At 40.9% G+C, this 27896-nt stretch overlaps 1 long non-coding RNA gene across 1 annotated transcript; it reads right to left on the reverse strand.

Moving 5' to 3' along the window:
• Positions 1 to 15383: 15383 nt before the first annotated feature.
• Positions 15384 to 27761, reverse strand: LOC120536302. Its single transcript, XR_005635099.1, has 3 exons — positions 27695 to 27761; positions 15904 to 16055; positions 15384 to 15455 (listed from the first exon to the last, which is right to left on the reverse strand). It is a non-coding gene; the product is annotated as an uncharacterized LOC120536302 (long non-coding RNA).
• Between the last annotated feature and the right edge of the window lie 135 nt (positions 27762 to 27896).

Here is a 27896-nt window from a genome sequence, read left to right on the forward strand (position 1 = left end):
AAGGTTACAGTTATAAGCACAGAAAATAAAAATTTGCACTCAATGTTATTTTTAATGAAAAAATAAGTAATATAAAACCTATCCTTTAATTTCTGGGTAGAATATTGGAAAAAGTATACAGATGCAGCAAATGTAAACTCATGTCGGGTACGGAATTGTACCCAGGAGACTCTAATTCTATAAATTGCTCAAGTGCCCAGCGAAGAACGTTGCCCAACTGCACCAGTCTTTCGCGATGTCTCCGGTCGTGGCCAGGCCGATGGGAATATCGGGGTGAATAACGATTTCTTCGCCGGGATCCTCGCTCAGAGTGAAGCGATGACGGTAAAGTGACCCACCTGGGGGGTTGAACGCCGGCTAGAATTAGAAGACGCCGACGATTGCGCTGGAGAATACCCACGGCTGTTCTGAGGCGCTGCTGGAGAATGCTCCAAGAGGGTGCTGGAGAATGCCCGCTGATGCTCTCCGAAGGGGTTGTTGTTTGTGGATTCTGCCAGTTTTGGTACAGTTCTAGATTGTCTGAAACTTGCAGCAATTGTGTTAAAACACCCGGGAAAGTTGAATCTGAAAATAAAATTATAACCTTCTCAGTTAAAGGACTCTTTTCACAAAATCTACAGATAAGTGTGTTCCCCAAAGTTTCATCCATAAACTGAAAAGGGCACTTACTGTGAATGTACAAATCAGTGTAATCCCTTTGAGCAACTGTTTCATTTTGTACAGAATTTTCGTCTACAAAACAAAATGCATACCTATTTAAAATAACATTTCCCCATTCCAGCGCTTGCACCGGCTGAAACCAAATGCACGAGCTCCAATCAGACACACACACATATACACAAGCTGATCTACACGTGTTTACGCACACACACACTCACACACACACACACACGCACACACACAGCTCAGCCGGTTAATTAACACCGAACGATTTAATACGCATCATCCCTAATTCAACCCGATCGGCTACTTGTAACTACACGAAGCACTTTAACAAACTGCACGAGCAACCCCTAAACTAAGTTGGATAAAATCATTTTCAAAATAATCGGGTGTCAAGGTATTAAAATATAATCTCATAAATACAGAAACACGTTATAATATTCATTTACCCGATGATTCAACAATACTTTTGATACGTCTAAAATCACCGGGACTTTTGGGGACTCTAGTATGTATTACATTTCATTTAGCAAAGCTCATGTGTGCCCGAACGCTAGTAATCACATGCACGAGTGCGCACGTAGAAACGTTGTAAACATTTTATCATTTTAGTAAAAATTCTCACCTGCTTCATCAAAATTGATCGGCGAATCTACTTGTACATATACCTCTAAAGAAAAGAAAATAAAGGAATCGGCCGTACGTTTTGAAATAACTTTATTGTATTCCTGGACATTAGAATTAGAAAACATCAAGTCGAGTTTTGAAAGTCCTTAACGTCTTACTATCTACCACACTACTTGGTCGCTTATTCCAAGTGTCTATCATTCTTTGTGTAAAGAAAAACTTCCTAATGTTTGTGCGAAATTTACCCTTAACAAGTTTCCAACTGTGTCCCCGTGTTCTTGATGAACTCATTTTAAAATACAAGTCTCGGTCCACTTTACTAATTCCCTTCATCATTTTAAACACTTCAATCCTGTCACCTCTTAATCTTCTTTTGCTTAAACTGTAAAGGCTCAGCTCTTTTAATCTTTCCTCATAATTCAACCCCTGTAGCCCTGGAATCAGCCCAGTCGCTCTTCTTTGGACCTTCTCTTTCTGCTGTTATGTCCTTTTTGTAGCCTGGAGACCAAAACTGCGCACAGGACTCCAGATGAGGCCTCACCAGTGTGTTATAAAGGTTGAGCAGAACCTCCTGTGACTTGTACTCCACACGTCAAGGCGCTATATAACCTGACATTCTGTTAGTCTTCTTAATGGCTTCTGAACACTGTTTGGAAGTTGATAGCTTGGAGTCCACTATGACTCCTAAATCTTTCTCATAAGGTGTACTCTCGATTTTCTGACCGCCCATTGTGTATTCAAACCTAATATTTTTACTTCCTATGTGTAATTCTTTACATTTACTGACATTAAATTTCATCTGCCACAAAACTGCCCAAGCCTGTCTGCTGTCCAAGTCCTTCTGTGATGATATAACGGATTCCAAAATATCTGCTAATCCACCTATCTTGGTATCATCTGCAAACTTAACCAGCTTGTTACTTATATTCCTATCTAAATCCATCCATCCATCCATCCATCCATTTTCTAACCCGCTGAATCCAAATACAGGGTCACGGGGGTCTGCTGGAGCCAATCCCAGGGCACAAGGCAGGAACCAATCCTGGGCAGGGTGCCAACCCACCACAGCCTATCTAAATCATTTATAAATATTAAAAATAGCAGCGGCCCTAGCACTGACCCCTGTGGAACACCACTCTTAACATCGGCCAGTTCTGATGAGGTTCCTCACACCATCACCCTCTGCTTCCTGTGTCTGAGCCAATTCTGCACCCATCTAAAAACATCACCCTGAACTCCCACTTCTTTTAACTTGATGCCCAACCTCTCATGTGGCACCTTATCAAATGCTTTCTGAAAGTCCAGATAAATAATATCATAAGCTCCACTTTGATCGTATCCTTTTGTTGCCTCCTCATAGAATTCCAACATGTTAGTAAAACACGACCTCCCTCTTCTGAACCCATGCTGACTGTTCAGAATAACTCCTGTCCTTGCCATGTGTTGCTCAATCTTATCCTTAATAATTCCTTCCATTAATTTTCCTGTGATGCTTGTTAAGCTTACTGGCCTATAGTTGCTTGGATCTGCCCTGTCACCCTTTTTATATAATGGGATGATATTTGCCATTTTCCAGTCCTTTGGAATCTCTCCAGTGCACAGTGACTTCCTAAAAATATGTGTCAAGGGTTTATATATGTACTCACTAGCCTCCTTAAGAACACGAGGATAAATATTATCTGGGCCTGGTGATTTGTTTGATTTCATCTTATTTAATCTGAGCAGCACTTCTCCCTCTACAATTTCCAAATCCCTCAGTACCTCCTTAGTAGTTGTTTACCTCTGGCAGGTTATCCACTTGCTCACTTGTAAACACCTCAGAAAAATGTAAGTTTAGGGCATCTGCTATTTCATTGTCTGTATCTTTTAATTCCCATTACTATTCCTGATGAACTTGACCTCCTCCTTAACTGTTCTTTTACTACTAAAATACTGAAAGAATCTCTTGGGGTCTTCTTTCGCCTTATCTGCTATATTCCTCTCCAACTGTCTTTTAGCCTCTCTGATATCCTTCTTAATGGTTGCCCTCATGTTCTCATATCGCTCGATTCTCTTTGCAGTCATTAGTCTTATATGCCTTATACAGCAGTTTTTCCTTTGCAACTTCTTTTTAAATCTTTATTAATCCATCGTGGAGTTTTTTAGTTTCCTATTACTTCCAAATTTAGGTATGTATCTGTCCTGCATTACATGTTTTTAAACCTGTTCCACGACTGTCTCCACATTTAAAAGCTTATCCCAGTCTATCCTACTTAGACTTTGTCGCATCTGCTCAAAATTAGCCCTACTAAAGTTCAACTTAACAATTTTAGTCTTTGCATCTGTACTCTTACAAAATACTGAGAATTGTATTACATTATGGTCACTTGACCCTAGTGGTTCAATCACCTCTACACCCTCAATTCTATCCTGATTATTACAGAATACTAAATCCAGACAGGCTTCACCCCTTGTTGGTGCTTTAACATGCTGTGTTAAAAACAGTCGCTGATTACTTCTAAAACTCCTGCTCTTGTGCTCCTCCATCTGTAAGGTTATCCCAGTTAATATTTGGATAATTAAAGTCCCCATGACTATAATATCCCCTGTAAACTTGCCTTTTGATATTACTAAAAGATGTGTGTTGAAATTACTGTCTGAATTGGGTGGTCTATAACACACTCCTAAAATGAGACCTTTTCCCTAATATTTTCCAGGCGAAGCCACATGTCCTCACTAAGATGGGGCTCATCATCCAACTGAAGATGACTTACATTTAATTCCTGTTTGGCATAAACAGCAACCCCACCTCCTTTTCTGTTCTGTCTATCCTTCCTAAAAATGTGTATCCCTCTATGTTACACTCATCCCCATCTTTGTTATTTAGCCAGGTTTCCGTTATTGCTATAATATCATAATTATGCTCTGCTACATACAACTCCAACTCACTTACCTTATTTTTGATACTTCTAGCATTAAGGCAAGCTATTTTTAATGTGTTAATCCTTCTATCTTTACGTGTTTGCTTAAAATTTACATTACTATGCATTTTTATTTCTACACCATTGTTTGTTCTTCCATGTATAGATCTAAATCTGGCCTGTCCTAAACTCCCTGCCCCCATTCCCAATCCTCGACTAGCCTACACATACGCCTCCCCAATACATTGGTGCCCCTCCGTTCAGATGTAACCCGTCACGGCGAACAGGTCCCATCTGTTCCAAAAGGAGTCCCAATGCCCCATAAACCTATACCCTTCTACCCTGCACCAAGATTTGAGCCACGCGTTAAGCCTTCTAATCTCCTCAATCTTACCTGGACTGGCGCGTGGCACAGGCAGAACTTTGGAGAAGACTACCTTGTCAGTTCTGCTCCTCAGCTTGGTACCTAACTCTTTGAATTTGGATCGCAGAACTGACAGACTACCCTTATGTATGTCATTTGTTCCAACGTGGACAATGACAACTGGATCCACCCCCGCTCTGGCCAAGAGCCTATCCACCCTTCCAGGAGGTCTCCCACCTGTGCTCCCGGAAGGCAACACACGTGTGAGACTCTCTCTCTGGAGCACACCTGCGCTTCAATCCCCTAATGATTGAGTCCCCAACTATCACTACCTCTCTCTTTTTGGGAACTGGTTTTGAGGTGGCCCGTTGGGGCTCCTCAACCCTGCCTACCACCTCAGAATTATCAGAGTCACCGTCCAGCTCCGCCAGGACATGATAACGGTTAGACACTTCTAATTCTGGGGTTGATGCCCTGGACAGTGTGCACCCTTTACCTTACCTTGTGACCGTGACCCACCTATTCCTACCTGTCTGGTCTGGAATCTCCTCCAGCGCCACCTTAGGGGTGCACACTATCTCTCTAAAGGACACCTGGGCCAAGTCCGCCAATTCTCTATTACAACGCAGGTCAGCCAACTCCTCCTCCAGTTCAGCGACCCTGAGCTCGAGGTGCTGGATCAGCTGGCATCTCTTGCAGATGTAGCCCTCATAGACAACTGGCTCTTCCAAACCATCATCTAAAAGTCCAACATCCAACAGGACTTGCATTGCATTATTAAAATTTGATCTGGGAATACTAAACTGCCTTAACTATTTTTTTTTTCCCTTAAAATTAAATTTCTTCTTCTTTCGGCTGCTCCTTAACTTAAATGGTGACACTAAGATCTGCTACAGATATTTGACACCTTAAGCTCCTGTCCTGTTCTCCCTCTCAGCTGCCTGCTGTTTGCCTTTCTATGAGGTTCACTTTACTTTTCTCGGTCTCTTCTCCTAACTTTGCGCTCTTCTTACTTATAAGCTCTTCACTCGCACTGTTTGTATTAATGAACCAATACGCTGTCGCCCACTTAACTGTTCTGCCTCTGGACCGCTAAGGACTGTTTAATCTAAAATAAACAAATAAATAAAACTTTACTACCTTATTTGCTCCTACTTACGGAAGCGTATTATAGGGCCACGGGTTAAAAAAAAAATACGGACACAGTGAAGAAAAAAAAAATCTAAATGTCGAGATTAAAGTCGACATGTTGACTTTATTCTCGACATTTATTCTTTATTCTATTGTTTATTTTGTCAGTAGAATGTCGCAAACTAAACGTCTTAAAATGAATGTTCAATTTACTAAATTTTCTCAAAACCCTTCTTTAATTAATGTAGCACATTAAATGCTTTATATTAAGTGTTCCCCGACCCAGTTTTTAATCTCTATGCGTTTCTTCAACTGACTTCCTCTTGCACGGAGAGGCGCAGACAGCGATCGGCGCACATTGACTTCATGATGTTCCTGCTCTAAGAACATTCAGAATACTAAGAGAAATACTTGATATCTTCTTCACGATGAAATGCAATAAAGCATGTATTAAACATGGGTGGCGGGGGGCACGGTGGCGTGGCTATAGAGCTGCTCCCTTGCATTAAGGGGTCCCCAGTTGTATGTTCTGTGTAGTGAACTTTATGGCAAGTGTGATGAGGCTCCAAAAAACTGGATATATAAATGGGTATCGCACAGGTTTAACTGGAATATCGTGTAAATGTTGGGCTCGTGATGTGGTGGTCGGAGACACGAACGCAAAATTCAATGGATGTTCTTTATTACATGCGCGCTGTCTCTATCTGACGTACTAAACTTCCAGTTCCAATCCTTGTTTTTTCTTTCTGCACATAACCAATCACCACACGATAAACGTCTTTGTGAAATTAAAACAAGTTATAAACCTAGACCCCAGAGTTTTCAAAACTTAAAATGTATTAAAGCATATGGGGGCACGGTGGCGTGGTGGTTGCACTGCTGCTTCGCAGCAAGGGGGTCCCGGGTGTTCCCTGCCTTGAGTTTGCATGTTTTTCTGGTGGGTCTACTCGGCGTGTTTCAGTTTCCTTTCAAAGACATGTAGGATGTGGGGTTTTGTTCTGTATTATTGACCCTGCTACTTTATATGTTGCACGTATTCACCCTGCGATGTGTTGGCGTCTCATTCAGGATTTTACTCCTGCCTCGCACAAGATGCTTGCTGGGATGGGCGCAACCCTGAATGGATGGCATAATTAAACATGTATAATGAAGATTTTTTTTTTATTTCTGAAAACTCCATCCCAGCAAGCACCGTGCCCCCACATGCTTTAATAATCTAAAGTTCTGAAAACTCCGAGGTCTAAGTTTATAACTTGTTTTAATTTCACAAAGACGTTTATCTTGTGGTGATTGGTTATGTGCAGAAAGAAAAAGCAAGGATAGAAACTGGAGGTTTAGTACGTCAGATAGAGACAGCACGCATGCAATAAAGAAAGCCCGCTCAGAAGAACATCCATGTAATCCTGTGTTCGTGTCTCCGACCCACCAAGCCCAATATGTACACAATATTTAAGTTAAACCTGTGCGATACCCATTCATATATCCAGTTTTTGGGACTTTGCACTACACTGAACATACAACTGGGGAGCCCTTAATGCAAGGGAGCAGCTCTATAGCCACGCCACCCATGTTTAATACATGCTTTAATGCATTTCATCGTGAAGAAGATATCAAGTATTTCTCTTAGTATTCTGAATGTTCTTAGAGCAGGAACATCATGAAGTCAATGTGCGCCGATCGCTGCCTGCGCCTCTCAGTGCAAGAGGAAGTCAGTTGAAGAAGCGCATAGAGATTAAAACAGGGTCGGGGAACACTTAATATAAAAGCATTTAATGTGCTATATTAATTAAAGAAGGGGTTTGAGAAAATCTAGTAAATTGAACATTCATTTTAAGATGTTTAGTTTGCGACATTCTACTGACAAAATAAACAATAGAATAAAGTGTAAATGTCGAGAATAAAGTCAACATGTCGACTTTAATCTCGACATTTAGACTTTTTTTTTCTTCGCTGTGTCCGTATTTTATTTTATTTTTTCACCGTGGCCCTAATACGCTTCCGTACCTACTGCTCCTTGTGCCTGATCGGTGTCTTAACGCAGGCCGCTGACCTGCGCACTACTGACTTTCCACCTTTTACTGCTCTGAAGTCAGCCGCGGCCTTTTTTTCTTTTCCTTTAAACTAAGGAATCGCTGTTACGACGACGCGGTTATTTATTTACAAATGCCGATATCAGTTACTGCTGCTTTCTACCCTGCCGCCTCGATGCTAATTCAAATACAGGTAACAAGAACAAGTACAAATAACTTTTCCAAGCGCACTTCCAAACACCCAGCTACTTTTGCTCTTGTGCGGGCGAAAAAAAAGCAAAAAAAACCCTTCTAAAGAAAAAGCTTTAAAAATTCCCACACGGTTCCTTAGCGGCAACCAAAACCCAAGTTTTTAAGAGCAAAATGTATTTTTTTATTTAAATCTCAGACCACAGAACAAACCAACAACTCTCAACGGACTCTAGCGTTTACAAAGCACACGTGACTCTCAGCTCTCTTTTTCCATTACAACCCAGTAATTATACTCAAATATTCACTCACGCACATCGTTCATGCGGCTAGTTAAGACATATTTATAGACTCATCATTCCCTTTCATGATCGGATCAGCCCGGTAGAAACATGTTATAAGCAGTTTTATATGGACAAACACGTAAGCGCTTACACATGCACGCGCGCTCCCGAGCTAACACCGAAACACTTAAGCGCTTACACATGCACGCGCGCTCCCGAGCTAACACCGAAACACTTAAGCGCTTACACATGCACGCGCGCTCCCAAGCCAACACCGAAACACTTAAGCGCTTACGCATGCACGCGCGCTCCCGAGCCAACACCGAAACACTTATATGGCGTTATTTCAGTGCCACTATTCTGAGCACACGTAAAAAAATATTGGCGCCTGCGTAAAAAATATTGCAAGTGCAAGTGTTGCATTTGAGGAGAAATTTATTTTGAGCGTACAAAAGCTGAATTTGAGTGAACAAAATTCATTGCTGCGTGCAAAAATGTATTTCAGTGTTTAGCGCTTATCCATATACACACACAATAGCACCCCTCTCGCTCAGTTTTTCATTTGCGCTTGCTGCGCAATGTGTTGCTACGCTCACAACATTCTCTGCTGCGAGCGCTCAACTCTCTGTACACCGTTATAAGTGTGCCACAAAACCAACCAATCACAGACTTGGTTTCAAAAATTCTGATTGGCTCTTACGGTCTCCAATCAGCTAAGCTGCTGCTGCATTCGGAAACAGTCGAAATGTAGCTAAATCAGCTAAACTCAATTAAACCCCAATTTCGCGGATAATATCTTTAATTATTTGCGCGCTCCCGAGCCAACACCGAAACACTTAAGCGCTTACGCATGCACGCGCGCTCCCGAGCCAACACCGAAACACTTAAGCGCTTACAGAGCGCGCGCCGACACACGAACGCGCAGCCTAAATACTGATATGCAAGCCATGAGCGTATTAAATAAGATATATTAAAAAAGTTTTTTTTACCATTTTGCGAATCGACAGGTATGAACAGCTCTAAGGAAAAAATATAAGAATTCAGATCTCAGTTTTTAAAACATGTTAATTTAATGCGTACATAAGAATCATGAATATCCTTACCTGGGGGATCGTTGATGATTGCTGTTGCAGATTCGTCTGTATGAAGAATAATTAGATTTCATTTAGCTGTAGTCATTAAAATTACAATACATTATTCTAATAAATTCGTGCTGACAAACCGTATTGGGAGAAATTCATCTTTGCTGTTCTGAACGAAGCGTAAAGAAATGGGTTTGGGATACGAACACAGCTTATTTATATACCCGAAAGCTGGATGTTTTGGAATGTGCCCTGTGATCTGTAATATCAGGTGTTTTACCCATCATTTTGACCGGACATCCGTGTAATGGCCGTTGTCCGGTGTTTAAAAACAACACCTTTGGAAGGGTGATGAAAAGTCCAGAATTTGTTTAATAGATTCCATTGTAACCCGTAGATTTGTTTAAACAGCTGCACGCATCTCCGTAAGACCTTTTCACCTTTCCCACAGTTTACTCCGGCCGCGAGGTTATGGGTCATAAACGGCCTGAGCCGGACTAACAGCTGAAGTGTGAATCGACACTGCTCCCCCACACCCACCTTAGCTTCAGACTGCCGGAGGTGGTGGGATGCTGTGCTTTGGAAAGACCTGTTTTGCCAAAGAGTATTTTAAAACGCCTTTTTCTAGCACTAGATATCCGATCTGATTAAGGCAATCTAACTTTTAGAAAAAACTAAACGCCTTTCTTCATGATGGGAGGATTAAAATGGATAGAACAAGTGATGGTTTTAGATCGATTTTAATTCAAATTATAAATATATTAATTAATATAGCATTTAGACGTCTCAAACGTGATTTAAAAGGGAGCTGCTGCATCTTATTTAACTGTGTGTGTGTGTATGAGGGGCTTATATCGAGCTATTTATCTCGTGTTTTACACGTTATCGTGAAAGCTTTTAAAGAGCCATCCGTCTTGGGAACAAGCTGCGTGCCCAGCGCATGGGGATAGTAGAATGGGAGCTTACGTTCAGCTGTTGAAAAGCACGCGCGCGCGCCTGGACTGAATCAGCGCGGAGCTGTCAGGGGAGGAGGGATAATGTGTTAAGACAATCGCGCGCTTCACGGCGTCAGTAGGGTCTGACTCGATCCCCGTCAGCGCTCCAGGGGCATACAGGCTGCAGCTTACAGCTAGCTACGTGTCTGTTCGGGACCGCGGAGAGCTTTGGCACGTATTATAACAATCCCGAATCTATTCTACCCCATGTCGATCATATCACAGAGGCTAAGAAACGCTTCACTAAAGCCGACGTGGTCATTACACCAGTATATGCGCAAGACATTCCTCATTAAACGTTTTTACTATTCAGTGATTCCCAGATCTGTTGCTGATTTGTATTATTGATTTCCAAAAAGCAATGGGAGTAAAAGCGTGTTCTGCATAACTAATCACAACTGTCTTTAAAACAGAATCAGCGCCGTCAACAGTGCCTTCTGCAATTTTAGGAAAGCCTCGGGATTTCTGCGTTAATGAGACAAAAAAGTTGTAAAGAAACTTTGCGAATTCATCCAGAGGTGAACGTAAAGATCACTCAAGTACTGAGAAGGAGCAGCAGCTGCAAGCACATCTGGAGCCAAACTTTCAAAAAAGCATCTGACCTTGTCAGCAACATCCTTGTGAACTCATCTTATCAAAGGCTGCGCGCGGGGGTAAATAAGTAATCAACAGAGTAAATAATTGACGTAAGTAGAATTACTGAAGGACTAAGCTTTTGTCGTTTCCATCCGTCCATCCATTTTCTAACCCGCTGAATCTGAACACAGGGTCACGGGGGTCTGCTGGAGCCAATCCCAGCCAACACAGGGCACAAGGCAGGAACCAATCCTGGGCAGGGTGCCAACCCACCGCACACACCAGGGCCAATTTAGGATCGCCAATCCACCTAACCTGCATGTCTTTGGACTGTGAGAGGAAACCACGCAGACACGGGGAGAACATGCAAACTCCACGCAGGGAGGACCTGGGAAGCGAACCCTTAAGGGTCTCCTAACTGCGAGGCAGCAGCGCTACCACTGCGCCACCGTGCCGCCCCCAATGTAATATTCAATTGCCAAATTTGTCAAACCTGACTTCTATTGTAAGATGCAAAAATATTTTGAAAAATATAACAACATTACTCTGAAAATCCCAAGTGCTTGCATAGATCATGAGGTACAAACACACAACAGCACCATTCTTTGAACACAGTATTACAAAACCATAATGAAGAGGTTTTCAACAGTTCATAATCAACACAAATTTTAAACAAAACCTGACAATGTTTACAATTGAAACAGCGGTTTTTGGATTAAATAATAACACGGGTTAAAAAAAAAAAATTGGCAGTGGTTTGAAAAAAAAGTGTTCTTAGAAATTGCTGTACTTGAGAGTCATTACTTTTCCACTTGTTTTTAGTCCATCAAGTTCAAGGAACAGTTTCTGAAATACTTCATATGTACATTTGAGATCCTTGGGTAGCTCAGATTCAGAGCATATCAAACCCATGAGCACAGCACAGCACAGCACCTTGGGACATTAATACCATCCAGGATTTTGGCTTCCTCGATCGCGATGGTTCCAGTGTTTGGATCCTGGTCTTTGATGATGGCGATGTTCAATACTTGCCTGTCAAAGTTTGCTTCAAACTCTTCAATATCCTGACAGAACAAAAGCAAAAGTATCTGAAGAGGTTTAGTAAAAACAGAATTGTGTTATTACTGTTGACGTTATTTTAACCATTCCAACACACAGCCATACATATCATGAGCAGTGAGTAGCATTGCCATCACACAATAGCTATGGAGACAAATTTAACTCGCTTTTTTCTTGTTTGTAGGGGTCAAAAGTGCCAATCTGAAGAATTACAAGAGCAGTAAAGCTTACTAGAATCTTCATAGTGGCAAAGTTGGTCAGGTATTGATTAATCCACTAACAAGAAAAGATGGTGTTTGGCAGCCTAATCAGAAACCTGAATACGCTGTGTGCACAATTATTAGGCAAGTTGTATTTTTGAGGATTAATTTTAATATGGAACAAACACAGTGCTATCAGTCAATCCAAAATGTTAATAAACCTGAATGTTTCACAATGGAAATGTGAGTGTGACCATCATCAGGGGAATACATATGTGCGCACAATTATTAGGCAACTATTAGTGTGCAGATTTATTATGCAACTAAAGGAAAAATGAAAATTTTCCCATCTCACTTGTTTCTTTTCATCTGTTATAGTGAGAATAATAAACAAACACCTCAAAATTTACAAATAAACATCTCTGACATTTCAAAATCAATCAATCAATGACCAATATAGCCACCCTTCTTTCCAATAACAGTCATAAGCCTTTCCATTCATGTAGTCTGTCAGTTTCTTGATCTGTTGACGATCAGCTTTTTGTGGAGCAGTGACTACAGCCTCCCAGACACTCTTCAGAGAGGTGGATTGTTTTTCTCCCCCGTAAATCTAGCGTTTAAGAAGTGCCCACAAGTTCTCGATAGGGTTTAGGTCAGATGAGGAAGGGGCCATGTCATTATTCCTTCATCTTTAAGGCCTTTACTGGCTGGCCACGCAGTGGAGAACTACGATGCAAGTGATGGAGCATTGGCCTGCATAAAAATCATGGTCTTCTTCCTGTATCACGGTTTGAAGAAAGTGTCTTCGAAAAACTGGCAGTAGGTTTGGGAGTTCATTTTGAGTTCATCTTCAATGCGAAAAGGTCCAACTAGCTCATCTTTAAAAATACCAGCTCATACCAGTACCCCACCTCCACGTTGGAGTGGAGCTCTGTGCCCATTACTGATCCACAGGTCCATCCATCTGGTCCATCAAGAGTCACTCTCATCTCATCGGTCCATAAAACCTTTGAAAAAATCTGTCTTCAGATAGTTCTTGGCCCAGTTTTGACGTTTCAACTTCTGTTTCTTGTTCAGTGGTGGTTGGGTTTCAGCCCTCCTTACCTTGGCCATGTCTCTGAGCACTGAACACCTTGTACTTCTGGGCACTCCAGGTAGGTTGCAGCTCTGGAATATGAAAGTACTGGAGGATAATGGGTTCCTGGTAGCTTCACGTTTGATTCTTCTCAAATCTTTGGCAGCTAATTTGCGTCTTTTGTTCTCAACACGTTTCTTGCGACCCTGTTGACTATTTGCAACAAAATGTTTGATGGTTCTGTGATCACACACCAATATCTTAGCAATTCCAAAAGTGCTGCATCCCTCTGAAAGACTTTTTACAATTTTTGACTTTTCAGAGTCAGTTAAATCTCTTTTTGGCCCATTTTGCCTGAGGAAAACTAGCTGCCTAATAATTCTGCACACCTTGATATAGGGTGTTGATCTCCTTAGGCCACACCCTCCCTCATTACACAAATACACATCACCTGACGTGCTTAAGCCAATAAGCATTCAAGTTAATACAGCTTGGAGTTGGAATATACGCATTAAAAATGATGATATGGTCAAAATACTCACTTGCCTAATAATTGTGCACACGGTGTATGTCTGGACTAAGCATTAAGTCAATACAGTCAGAATTTTTTTTTTTTCAGTTACAAATGGAACAATGGTCAGGATTGTGAGAAATTAATTCATGGATTTATCTCTAGTAGGATTGACGACTGCAATGCGGTGTTCACTGAATGTTTAAACTGTTCTCTATACAGCCTCCAGTTAATCCAAAATGCCGCTGCAAGAATTATTACAAGAACAAGAAAATATGAACACATAACTCCAGTTCTTAAATCTTTACACTGACTCCCAGTTAAGTTCAGGACAGATTTCAAAATCCTCCTTTTAACATATAAAGCATTAAATGGCCGAGGTCCGTCTTACTTGTCTGAACTTATCATGACTTACAAACCTGAGCGCACATTAAGATCTCAAGATGCCGGTCTGCTTAGGATTCCAAGGATTAATAAAATAACAGTGGGAGGTCCAGCTTTTAGTTACGGGACCCCTAAACTGTGGAGTGGTCTTCCTGCTTCCATAAGAGATGCCCCTTCAGTCTCAGCCTTTAAATCCCGGCTGAAGACTCACTACTTCAGTTTAGCACACCCTGACTAGAGCTGCTGATTAACTGTGCAGACTGCGTCTCTGTTGTTAGTTATTAGCACTATAACATAAGTAACTTGATAATTATATTTGAATACTAACCCTCACCTATTCTGTTTCTTTTCTCGGTACCCAAATGTGGCAATTGGTGCCACGGCTCACCTGCCAAGTTGTGTGCCTGCCTATGGTAAAGTCATCCCTGATGGAGGATCACAGGAATCATGGGAAAGAGGGGTCCTTTCATCGGAGCAACGTTTCAGCCGTGGCATGGCCAAATGGGGAGGCAGCGTGATGGATGAGGTCTCCAGGACTCTAAAAATATCCAAACCCAATTATGTCATATCATTTACTGTTAAACCGTACTTCTAAAATTTTTATTATTATGCTGTATTAAGGAATTGTTCTGTTCTGTGTATTGTATTGTATTGACCCCCTACTTTTCACACCCACTGCACGCCCAACCTACCTGGAAAGGGGTCTCTCTTTGAACTGCCTTTCCCGAGGTTTCTTCCATTTTTCCCTAAAAGGTTTTTTTTTTGGGAGTTTTTTCTTGTCTTCTCAGAGAGTCAAAGCTGGGGGGCTGTCAAGAGGCAGGGTCTGTTAAAGCCCATTGCGGCACTTCCTGTGTGATTTTGGGCTACACAAAAATAAACTGTATTGTATTGTATTGTATTGATGGCCAAGATTTAGCAAAATACTGTTGTGCTTATTTCTATTATTTAATGAAGTCTTCTTGCATATACTGTGTTAAGTTATCTTCTAGCATTATAATGTGTCATTCTTTAGGAAAGTGAGAAGGTTTAATCTATTTGTGATGTCAAATTTTGCCACAGTAGAACTTACTTTCAATTCTTTGGTTGAGGTCTGCAGAGAACAATTTCCTTTTTTTAAACTGTCATCTCTTACTTTAGGCATATCACAGTAAAAGTTATAAAAACAACATATATTTTTTTTTAAAATAACCACTTTACAAGTGAAACAGGTTTTCAGTAACAATTACAGTCATCTACAGCAGGTTTTTTCCTGGTGTATTAAAATGTAGATTCCACTGTGATAAATTACTTATGTTAAACTCCTTGAAAAGGTCCTGGTCCTTTTCTCCAAGGTAGACAACCAGGCAACGAATGGCCACCTCTCACCGTACTTCAATTGCATTGTTCTAATTGAGTAAAAAGAGAAAAAAGAATAACATTAAATTCCAATATAGATAGATAGATAGATAGATAGATAGATAGATAGATAGATAGATAGATAGATAGATAGATAGATAGATAGATGTGAAAGGCACTATATAATATAGATTGATAGATAGAGTGAAAGGCACTATATGATAGATAGATAGATAGATAGATAGATAGATAGATGTGAAAGGCACTATATAATAGATAGATAGATAGATAGATAGATAGATAGATAGATAGATAGATAGATGTGAAAGGCACTATATAATATAGATTGATAGATAGAGTGAAAGGCACTATATGATAGATAGATGTGAAAGGCACTATATAATAGATAGATAGATAGATAGATACTTTATTAATCCCAAGGGGAAATTCACAATATGACTAATCCAAAAGGGTGTCAAGTCTGATTAGTGTTCATACCTCTAGAAGCTGATTCTTAATGTGCCTTCTCCTCAGTCCTGAAGTTCCTCCCCTTGATGAGACTACATCCATTAATTTGGAGGTGCAAGCATCACGTTTGGCCATAAATGTCGAAGACTTACAGTGGTTATTCTTTTGAATTCTTCATTTATCTGTTTTTACACAAACAAGTTGTCACATAATTAAAGTTAGCAGACAATTAGCTAAACCACATCTTGATAGTTCAAGAGCAACAACAAAACGCAGCCTAGTGATATTCCAATATGACCGTTCACCAGTAATGCACTACGCTGCTGGGCTTTAGCTTGAATGTGTTGACTGCTCTTTAGTGCCCGGCGCTCTCACTCTTGGGAGGTTAACAGATAATTCGACCTTAAACTAGGGAGACATCCATCCAAAATATTCAGTATCAGTTGCTGGGTCACTCAAATGGCATTGCCACAGCAAGGACCGGTGATCTGCTTCTATGTGGAGAGCCACTAAACTCAGCAGGACTGGAAACACTTTGCAATTAACTGTCTAAAGCATGCCAAGCAAATGTTGACTTTTAAATAAGTTTTAAATACGAGTGTACAATCTCACCTGTGTTGCATCAAATAAAGCAGGCCATCAGTCAATGATGTCTTTAATTGCAGGGGCCTGATAAATTATTTCCTTCCTGCGAAGAGAGAAGGTTTTGGCCATTTTCTCTGCAACCACAACACAATTCTCCCTCTTCATCACTTCATATAAGAGGTTCACTCTTTCCTTCTCCAAACTTCCACTTGTTTCACCTCGAGGATAAGGTGGTAGATAATTTACTTCAGCCTTTTTTGGTTTTTTAACATTTTACAAGGGGGCGTCTAATAAATGAACAAGACATCAAAATTGTATTTCAAATTTAAATTTGCAAGCATATAATCATAATGAATGCATTATAACTAAAATTAAAATAAAGCATTTCTAAGGCGTAGATCTAATGACTAATATGTGCCTGCTTTAAAGTACACGGCCTGTCCAGGTTTGGTTTGATATTCGACATACGACGCTCTGAGCTCCTTTTCTATTTGAAGTTTGTTTCTATGACGAGCGGCGCCGCTGCTGCTGCTTTTATAGTCTCGTATTTTTATGGCGTTATTTCAGTGCCACTATTCTGAGCACACGTAAAAAAATATTGAGCGCACGTAAAAAAAGATTGCAAGTGCAAGTGTTGCATTTTGAAGAGAAATTTATTTTGAGCGTACAAAAGCTGAATTTGAGTGAACAAAATTCATTGCTGCGTGCAAAAAATGTATTTCAGTGTTTGCGCTTATCCATATACACACACACAATAGCACCCCCTCTCGCTCAGTTTTTTCATTTGCGCTTGCTCGCAATGTGTTGCTTGCGCTCACAAAATTCTCTGCTGCAAGCGCTCAACTCTCTGTACACCGTTATAAGTGTGCCACAAAACCAACCAATCACAGACTTGGTTTCAAAAATTCTGATTGGCTCTTACGGTCTCCAATCAGCTCGCTAGCTGCTGCATTCCGGAAACAGTCAGTTGGCATGGTTGTATAATGCAACTACATTATACTACACCAACGATAGTCTTAACAAATAATATATTTTAAAATAAAATAATTAAAGATATTATCCGCAAATTGGGGTTTAATTGAGTTTAGCTGGATTTTGCTACATTTCGGACTGTTTCCGGAATGCAGCAGCTAGCGAGCTGATTGGAGACCGTAAGAGCCAATCAGAATTTTTGAAACCAAGTCTGTGATTGGTTGGTTTTGTGGCACACTTATAACGGTGTACAGAGAGTTGAGCGCTCGCAGCAGAGAATGTTGTGAGCGCAAGCAACACATTGCGAGCAAGCGCAAATGAAAAACTGAGCGAGAGGGGGTGCTATTGTGTGTGTATATGGATAAGTGCAAACACTGAAATACATTTTTTGCACGCAGCAATGAATTTTGTTCACTCAAATTCAGCTTTTGTACGCTCAAAATAAATTTCTCCTCAAAATGCAACACTTGCACTTGCAATATCTTTTTACGTGCGCTCAGAATAGTGGCACTGAAATAACGCCATATATTTTCAACCCAGAAAGTTCGAGACGTATCGGTGTCTGTCGCGAACATCCGGGTAACAACAGATCAGGTGATCATGCGGCGCGACTGCACCACACTGGCAGCGTAGCCAAGATTGCCAAATTGAGTTCAATAATTTACTGCGTGTTGGGTTATTTTCATGATACAACTAACAGCGGCATAATTTTTGTCGAAAATACTGTAGCGACCCGTGGTTGAGTCTTAAAAGTTTTCAGAGCCGAACTCAGCCATGCACTTCCCCCAAGCTGGTCGGCCAGCGGAATGCCAGCGCCATGCACCAGCTGTACCCAGCTCATTAAGCCAGCGAGCACTCGTGTCCCATACACCGCACGACTCCGAGGGTCTCAGCAATCATTGCTTAGATGAAATCTTAGCAATACACAGCTCTGTCCTGTTGTATCTCTTTATTAGAGTAGATAGTCAGAATACAAAGCTCCATCTCATTGCAAAGCCATTGCCAAGGTCATTAACGAAGCCATCGTTCTCATTGATGGTAACTATTTACAATTTAATAACCCCGGACGGCAATAACCCAAACCCATCCCACCAGTTGAACACAAACACATACAACAATTACAACAGGAACAATAATTCGATTGCCTTGCTAATTTAACACAACAGTAAACTTTACATAAATTACCCACAATGCATCATGCCGCCAGCGCTGGCTGCCGGGTCACTACAATACGTTCGTCTCGCGCAGATTGACTTCATCGGTGTCCTCGTTTACGAGATTTTTAAAAATTAAAACATATTTAATCTTTACTTTACATAAAAAAATAAATAATGTATTCTTTGTTTTGGGGATTAGAATTACTACTAAAAACCGCACAGGGCATTTTAACACTCATTAAAGCACTTTAAAAAAATAAATTGCAAATATTTCATCGAAGTTAGCCGAACACATGCAAATCTTATGGAAATAAAAATGATAGGATACAGCGACACTGCACGAGTATCATACCTTTGTTAGATGAATTGGGGTTATTCTCATCTATTTTACATTATGCAGGGGGTGCAGAATTATTCCAGGTAGAAAAGGGGGTTGGGCGCATAATACGAAAGTTTGAGAACCGCTGTCTTAGAGCAATGTAAATAGTTATTAACTTGAAATGGCTCCTCTATTACTTAGCTTTTACCTGCTCACCTGCCTAATGCTAGTTAGACAGCCATTACCTTAGCCTGCCTGACTCCGTAGCTTAACCTCCACAGACGTAAAGTAACGTTACTAGTCCTGTCAGCATTGCGCAAATAATAATGAAGGATTACTGAGGGAGGAATTAGGTCACCTTTGACAGCAATTAAAATATCTGCTCTATCACTCACCGTAGTTGTTTGTTGCACTAGCAGTATGGCGTTACGATCTTGTCACAGCGTGTTAAGAGGGAGGAGCTTCTTGCCCACTCATGAAACGGAGAAATGAAGTAGCCATAAAATGATATTAGGTTAGACGAACTTGAATATTGCTTTTCAATAAATGAAGAAAGGAATTTGAGTTTAGATTACTTACAACCCTAAGCTAAAGTATGTACTAATAAAATTCTTTCACGTCAACACACTAAATCATGTTTTCAAATTAAAATGTTTAATAAAATCATTGAACTTGAATTTTTAACCTAATATAATGCAATTGGTTAAGTGGTGGTTAGAGGTCCCTTGAATTGCTTTTTAGAGTGTGCTATAGTCAGTTTAATCAACGCTCCTTTTAAAAAGTTTGCTTATACAGAATATAAAACAGAATCTCAATGATACGGGACTCGCGAGTAGTAACGAATAATATGTGACACTGAGAAATTATAATTCCTAATAACGAGAACAAGTAAAAACTACGACTTCCTAAAACGGACACTGTAAATGTAGGTATTTCAATAAATAGTTTAGGAGATGTGGAAACTGAATGTTCTCTTCGTTCCCTTGTACTAATTCATGTCTGAGAAGTAAGCTTTACTAAACCTTGTAATAGAATGCTTTGTTTTAGCAAACAGAAAAATGTTTGTGCAAAGGACTCAAGGTCTGACATTCCACACATGAGTCTGCCTCATCACGTTGTCCCTTAGCTTACATCTGAACGCCATAACAAAAGGAGCCAAGAAATCAAGTTTTACAAGGGGCGTTAAAGGGGCTCAAGGTTTGTGTATAATAAATGTGTTGACTGTTACATTTTATAATGATATTAAATCACGCATTCTAGGGGTATAAAACTGGACCCCACCCAACAGACGGGGTTCAGAAGAGCCCTGACGCTGTCATGTATCTGATTGTCTGCTTTTCTGAAACTCTTCTCACCGTGACTCTGAAAAATAAAGCTGCTTTATAACCACACCTGCTGTCTGGTTGAAAACTTCGTCCACAGAGACTTGTGTGTGCATTTCAATATCGATTTAAGAACTACGTAGGCCACCTGTTGTACTATAAACGGTAGCTCAAGCAGCACTTAACAGTAAATAGTCTAACAGGACAATGACTGACTGAAAACGAAGATGCTGCGCCGCTACAATGAAGGTTCACACTGTCATTCTGCATGTTTAGAAGGCGCTGGTTGGCTGAAACTGTTTATAGCGAATTGTCCCAAGTTGGAAGTGCCGTATAGCGATCAGAAACGAAAAGACACATTTAGGCATGCTGGACAGTAGTTTGTTTTTCTACAATACAAATTCAGTACGACACCAGGGTCTCCAAACACACAAATATGAAGTTTATTACGTTTTGCAGTGAAACTCTTTACATACACAATATAATTAGGGGCGTGTGCCCCCTGCCCAACTACGGTGGCCCAACCTTCCCTCGATAGCTCGATTCGCTCGCTATCCGTCCAAGCTTGTTAAATGGAGGAATAGAAAAAAAACTTTCACGAGAGGAGGATCAGCGACGCGAATCTGAGCGACAACACCACTGAGCCACCTAATCGGGATAATTAACGAGCTCTGCACAACCGAACTACTTACTACTGTTCTTACTGCGGCGGATGAAATATGTTGTTTGACATATGCATGTTAAAATGGTTTAATTGATACGAGAGTATCATTGTTGTATTCTCCTAATGAAGACGGAAAAATTATATGTATAGATGTATACTATATGACATACGGTTTTGAACAAAATTAAGTGTTCCATAAAAAGGTTGAATGATTTACCTAATCTTTTCATATATATATAAAGTTGATATATGACAATATATCTTTGACACTATGTATCAGACAAAGGAAATCACAGCAATCCACAAGAACAATAATTAATTCTCAGCAACTACCTGAATTGTAGCTTAACCATATCAACTGAAATGTGTAATGTCAATACGAATTACAAAATATAACTAGAGAGTTAAGTGTCAGATAGACTCTCAAAATATAGAGGTCAATGCCTTTCAGTGTGCTGAGGCTTCACAAAGATTCAGTAACCAGTGACCATGTCTGCTCGAAGCCCTGTCATGATCCAATCTCGGTACTACGCATGTCTGAGGCTTCAGTAGCCCCGTCATCATCTCAGTAGTACGCATGTCTGGGGCTTCGGAGACCCGTCAAGATTGTCTGAGGCTTCGGTGTCCGTCATGATGTAATCTCAGTAGTACGCATGTCTGAGGCTTCGGCGCCCCGTTCAAAGCCTGTCATGACGCAATCTCAGTACTACGCATGTCTGAGGCTTCAGTAGCCCCGTCATCATCTCAGTAGTACGCATGTCTGAGGCTTCGGAGACCCGTCAAGATTGTCTGAGGCTTCGGTGTCCGTCATGATTGTCTGAGGCTTCGGTGTCCGTCATGATGTAATCTCAGTACTACGCACGTCTGAGGCTTCAGTAGCCCCGTCATCACCTCAGTAGTACGCATGTCTAAAGCTTCAGCGCCCTGTTCAAAGCCCGTCATGACGCAATCTCAGTACTACGCATGTCTGAGGCTTCGGAGACCCGTCAAGATTGTCTGAGGCTTCGGTGTCCGTCATGATTGTCTGAGGCTTCGGTGTCCATCATGATGTAATCTCAGTACTACGCATGTCTGAGGCTTCAGTAGCCCCGTCATCATCTCAGTAGTACGCATGCCTGAGGCTTCGGAGCCCCGTTTGAAGCCTGTCATGTCGCAATCTCATTTCTACGCATGTCTGAGGCTTCGGAGCCCCGTTCAAAGCCCGTCATGATGCAATCTCAGTACTCTGCGCAAAGCTTCGACTCATTATTTATTCATCGAGCTCCCGTTTGAAGTACATATGGCATCAACAGAGTTAAAAAACTCAACAGAATTCCCATTGAAATGAAAGTTTGTAGATGATCAATACATGTTAAATGATCGTGCCCGATAATACGTTGTGGCAAAAATAAAATTAAAAATTATACATCATACAAACGCCGACTTGTTGAATGCATAATGCTGCAAAGAAGAGCTTTAGCAATACGGGTGACGACACATCTCTCACTATAATACTCTCCTAAATATCCATTCTTTGCCTCATGCAACATTTTCATGCAACACTGAAGGTATGTCATATAGTATACATCTATATAGAATTGTTTTCGTCTTCAGTACATACATACATGTATACATTAAAAAACATACATTATATACCATCCTCCTGAAAATAGTAGTGGTGCAGCGGTAGCGTTACCGCTTCATAATAAAGCATACGTGGGTTCGGGTCCCACATCCACCCCCTGTGAATTATGACCCAAAAGAGTGATTTTCTTTTTAATTATTATTATTATTAAACAGCAAATTCCAGCGTGGACCGGGAGTGAGCAAGGCGAGAACACTAGTAAAGATATATCAAATGGAAATGTGCATCTTGTTTTATTTCTATAACAAAAAAAAAATATTTGAGTAACGGTTTCAACTGTTTTTGTAGTTGTTGATGGCGGGTTTAGCGGTTTCAATTTTTAAATATTAAATTGATAAGGTGGAATGTGTTCTTACTTTGAGTGTTAATGTGTTAGTAACTGGGATTGCGGCTCTATTACTGGAAGATTGCTTAGGAATGATACAGACTGGACAACTATATGTTTTAGGAAATGTTTTATTATTGCACTGTGCTGTGACTAAAAAACTTTTTACTGATTACCTGTCCGGACCTTGAAGATGTGTTCACGAGGGAAAAGGAAATGCTTTTTCAACAGCAGGTCCAGATGTGTTTATCCGGCTGCTTTTTGTTGCCTCAGCACTCAATCTTTAATGCCGACCTTGATATGTGCAGCGCTCACCTTGGATTGTCCCGTGTGTGTCTGTGTGTCTGTGTGCCAGTGTGCCGGTGACTGATCTGCGTCGTGTCTCTCAGCCTCTCTGATGTGCTCCGGATTGACACCTTTAAATGTTTGGTGCAGCAGAGCAAATTCAACCTGATCTACCACAGTGGCTTTGTTATCACCTTATTCCAGCGTTTCTCAACCTTTAAGTATTTGTGACCCGAGTTTCCATAACAGTTTTAATCGCGCCCCCCCTAACATTTTTTGAAATGTAGATGCATATTTGATTATACCTACTTAACTTTTATCGACATTTATCTAACTCTATACAGTATTTATTGTTCTATTATCAGAATGTAGTTTAAGTTCATTTGTTTTGGTTCCAACAGATGTTTTCTTTTTTTCACATCTTCGGCCCCCCTTTTTGTTACTTCGCGCCCCACAGGTTGAGAACCACTGCCTTATTCAATGGCGGGGTTCATGGACGTCAAATGGCAATGAATAGAAATGGATTAATGTAAATACGTGAGCTGCCATCCGCAATTAGACATCGCATTTTGATGGCGATTTCCGAACAGATCTCTTATGCGATCCTTCCACAGTATCTCTCAAAATTATTTAGTTCAAATTGGTTATAAAGATTTCAATTCTGATCATTTTTTTATTATTGTTAATTTTGATGAGTCTTTAAGTCGGATCGAACTCGGGCTAGCACTACGCTCAGAATTTGAAAAGCAACCACCTTAGTTAGTTGAGCCATTGACGGCGTCATTTCTTTGTAGCTAATTCGTTACTTTCGTGCTCCACAAAATATTGTAAAGTATTGATAAATGAAATATTTCAATACTTGATCGAATAATAACAACTGATTTAAGGATTTCACCTTTTCTTTCTCAAATGTGCTTACCTATATCATAGCAAAGTACAGGGATAAACCTTTATTTTCCGTCTACTCCATTTTAATTAAGTCAAACCAGAGAAAACATTTAAGGCTATTAAATGTGATCTCCAGAAAAGATGAAGGTTAATTCTAATACTAATAACAGGAGCGATTATAATGATAATACAGTGCAAAAGTAAATACTAATTGAAAGAGCCGGGAATCCATGAGTGAGGCGTCTTATTTTGTTTAACTCTTGCTATCGTATAGTGCATTCTCCTTGTCGGCGTTAGTTATATATATATATATTTATATTTTTTAGACATCAGACACTAGAAGTTGCTGACGAACCCTTATCTTTGTTGTCAGTCTGTAGCAGCGAATAAATAAAAGCAATAAGAGTTATAACAGACGTCGTTGAAGAGGAGCATGAGTTTGTGTAATGTTAATGAAAATGGCCAGGAGGGGTCACTAGAGAGGTGAGTGTCAAATGCTTCGAAGCTTCGATACGATTTCCGACACAATTGCTTCAAACGTTTTGATGCTTCATGAGGCTTCACTCCGCCCATCACTATGCCTGACATCTCGTTTCTGTGTGCGATGCTGAAGGCTTTTAAACGCAGAGCCTGTCTGTGAGTTGGATGTCGGTTGTTGTTCTGTGAAAGGATCTTCACGGAGATGGGAAAAGCTGGCCCTGTAAGTGGACTTAGATAAAATACAAGGGGTTTACAAATGATATAGCAACGATTAGAAAGATAGATATTTTAAAAATAATTGTTACATAGATACAAGGATTCTTACCTAAAGCAATATTGGCAGGAACGGCGACAAGTTAGATCGGGCCGACCGGAGCATGTGTGTGTGTATGTCCTCGGAAGAAGGGGGCCAGACATCATGTGCTGCCTATCGGTGAGGCTTAGGCAGTCCCTTCAGTCCAGGAACATGCCTGAACTTGTCCAGGGTCCGGCTGCAACATGCCTGAACATGTCTTAGGAAGAGGGGGGCTGGGAAGTGGTTGGGGGTGGTGATGGGTTCAAGGGGGGCGGGGGCCTAGGCAGCCCTTGGGCATGTCTGGACTTGCCCTAGTGAGATGGGGCAGGGCAGGTGGCCAAGCCAGGGGGTGGGGTGTTGGGGGGTTCAAGGAGGGTGGGGGCATCCATCAAATTGCCCTTGACAGTTTCCTGGGGCCGGGCTAAAGGTCAACAAACAACAGATGGTTTGGGGAGGGGACTTCCGGTCATCAATCAACAGGGGACTGGCTAAAGGTCATCAAAGGTCAACAAACAACAGGTGGTTGGGGGAGGGGACTTCCGGTCATCAATTAAAAAGGGGTGGGGCTTAATGTCATCAATCAAATTCAATTACATTTTGACAGAAGCCGCCTGACATATTACTACTCCTGTGTTCGGATTCAGCGGGTTGGAAAATGTATGGATGGATGTTTTCTAATTAAGCAACTGCGTTGGAACAGAAACCTGCAGCCATTGCGGCTCTCCAGGACTGACTTTGCCCACCCCTGCTTCAGACCCTTTGCTGAGGCACTCTGGATACGTCCCATTTGCTTTCATTCTCCTGTCGAGGTTCCCAAACTTGGTCCTGGGGACCCACTGTAATCAGAATGTAAGTTTAATATGTCACTGTGCTCTGTGCAAATATTTGAAATCTGCTTTTCTTTTCTACTTACATGCACAGCTGATACAAAGCCAGATTTAGCACAAGTTTAGCTCCTCATTTAGAACTTAATTTTAGGCAAGCATTAGAAGACAAGACAGAGAGAACTGCAAAATGGGCATTGTACTATTTCTGCGTGTCAGAGACAGCATGACATTGGATCTTCTTTTCCTTCTTTGGGATGGCATGATTTACCTAAGTGGGGGCCTGCACATGGCGAAAGACTAAAAAGCCTTGGAACATTGCCCGGTACACCTTTGAAGTCGACGGATGGATTTGAGATAACGTCATCCGATCCTGAAAATCCTTCCAATGCAGCGACGAAAATGGCAGACTCTATACGGGGTGGTCCAGATCTAATTATGCAGATCCAGATCAACTGGATGACTTTGATTTATGCGGGGATGATTCTTCATGTCGTCAGTTCACACACTTCTCGATGGTCTGGGATTTTTCGTGTGATTTTTCTATGTAATAAACTTAATAAGTTACAGCGTAATGAAAATTGCATAATTAGATCTGGACCACCCTATACATTGGGCTCCCACTACCCGAAGGTCTTGTCATGGCTTCCTCATCTCTTATGCTGCGTAAACTGTCATTAAAGAAAGCCAAGTTATTTCTCCTATGTGATTTCTTATCGCCGTATCACTAAGGGAAGGATATCGCCTTTTTATATTATATCTTTATAGTTTTGAGTTATGTAACATGCCGCAATTACAAAAGAACTTATTCCAACAAGGGTGTTAGCGCCCCCTGCTGGATACAACCACTGTGGCTGCACGTTTTTGTTTCAACCAGATTCACAATCAATGATAATAATTGACCTTATTTAATTACCAGGTCTCCTTTTCTCTCTTCTCTTATTCTAAATTTCCGAAAAGATTTTGATTTTTTCATATTTATAAGACATTTACAAATGTTTCTGCTTTTTCTATAGCATATTTAACTCACTTGTGTTGTTTTCCCTGTTACTTTGCCCTTTTCCTGTGTAGTTTGCTCTCTTCGTTGTATCCTAACAATGACAATTAAAAGCTCCAAAGTAGACACCCTGGCAAACAACATTGAATAATGAAAGGCTGCAACTACTTCAGTGTCAGAGCTAATAATTAGTAAAAAAAAAAAATGGATTCAATAATTAGAACACCTAGAAAAGCAGAATGAAAACATTGTTAAAAAGTAAAAAGCACTCCTTTTATAACTGTTTAGTATAGTTAACAAATATTTACCAAACTTCATTTTGTAATTTCTACACTGACCCCAAAACAGAGAAATTGGGAAATAGCAGCTGACCTGATTAGGTCTGGAGTTCAATTAAAACCAGAAGTTGGTTGGAACAAAACACTTGCAGCCAGAGTGGATTCCTACAACCGTGATTGAGGACCCCTGGGCTAGGACTTACTTGTAACACACCTGTGTCAAACTGAATTGAATGGACGTCATTTAGAAAGGCAGATGTGTATGTGTGTGTATAAGGTAGGGTGGGCAGACATACTGATTGCTTGGCTGTGTGACCAGATGCCCTGGTTTATGTCTAGCATGCCTGAAATTACCCAAATTTTGCACTTTTGTGAATCCAAAAGAGGGTCCCCCAGGACCTGGATTTCTTTTACAAGGCGCACAGTACTTTGTAGGGGAACGGGGAACCCCCCCGCCCGCAAGCTTTGAACTTAATTTGAGTCTAGCACGCTCGCAAGAACAATGGCGAACAGCTGAGCCTAATATAATAGCCACAATTCACGTGGCCCGTATGAACAAAAACCAAGCCATGAACGGAAAGGATCCCGCTATAGACCTTCGTCGTTATATTATGGGATGGACAGAACGCCAATCCGTCTCGCTTCACACTCACTCTCGTAATCGACCATACAAAGCATTAACAATTGAACGATTCTATTATTAATGCAATTATGAACTTGTGTTCTTAGCACGAACTTCGACTAAATACTTGCTAAAGTTCATTAACTTCGTCGTCAAATTCCTTCATTTTTGGCAATTACTTTACCTTATCCTTGTAATTTTCCACCAGTGAGTTGTTTTTCCTTATTTATATTTGAACGATGAAGAAATTTACCGAGAGCTACTCGCGAAGCTCTTCGGTTATCTTGGTTGGCTCCTCCTCAACTTCTGTTGTGCCCGCCTTTTCGTGCGGTAGTGATGACGTCGCGGCTGCTAATTGGTTTCCGTTCGTGTTGCCGCGCGTTATA

This window comes from Polypterus senegalus, chromosome 10 (genome assembly GCF_016835505.1).
Source record: "Polypterus senegalus isolate Bchr_013 chromosome 10, ASM1683550v1, whole genome shotgun sequence".
In the NCBI taxonomy this organism is placed as follows: Eukaryota; Metazoa; Chordata; class Cladistia; order Polypteriformes; family Polypteridae; genus Polypterus; species Polypterus senegalus.